Genomic DNA, 859 nt, shown 5'->3' with positions numbered 1-859 from the left:
TAAACATTAATTCTTGTTGATAATTATACATTGAGATGTTTGAAGAGCTATCAAGTTAGTTCCGAATCAGTGACCTTGCATAGGGCTTCCAAGGGAGTAGAAAGCCTTATCTTTTTTCTGTGGAGTGGCTGGTGGGCTGGAACCGACAACCTTATAGTTCAAAGTCTAGTACCTATCTCACGGAACCACTGCACTCTCTCCCATTAAGATTGTTGTTAAGTGCCCTGGAGTTGGTCCGGACTCAGAGACCATAGTAGAAGCTTTGCGCCTTGATTAAGTTGCTATGTTGTTGTTAAGTGCCGTTGAGTGGGCTTAGAGTCAGCAGCGCTGTATAGGGTTTCCAAGGAGCAGATGGTAAGCTTGAACGGTCGACCTTATGGTTCAAATTGACTTTACAATCCAGTCCATTAACCCACAGCTTCTAACCAATTAATGCAGTCCCTTGGCAAATAGCTATATCAAAAAGCACAGAAACTACCTTCAGAAGCTTTACCTTAATCTTAAGTCAACAATGACAAAGCATTTAGTCAGAAAACTATCCTAGTGTTTATCTACTATCTTAAACATTCTGTTTTTACCTTCTCACACACATTAGACACTTATATTAAGTATTAATTAAATGACAAAAGATGTTGTAAAGGGAGAAATTGTAGGGGATTTCTCAAAGAGGAATATCTCTACTTTATCATAATGTAGGAGGAAAATCAGACCCTTTTCCTATGGATTAACATAATAAATCCCTGGGTTTGGAGTCAGGAAGCATAGGCTCAAAGGATGGTCCTAAGCTGTAATTTACCAATTGCTGTTGGATCAATTCCAACTTACTGCAACCTAGGAGCTCTGGTAGCTTAGTGGTTAC

This window comes from Chrysochloris asiatica, unplaced genomic scaffold, assembly GCF_000296735.1.
Source record: "Chrysochloris asiatica unplaced genomic scaffold, ChrAsi1.0 scaffold00123, whole genome shotgun sequence".
NCBI lineage: Eukaryota > Metazoa > Chordata > Mammalia > Afrosoricida > Chrysochloridae > Chrysochloris > Chrysochloris asiatica.
This window is presented reverse-complemented; position numbering follows the sequence as displayed.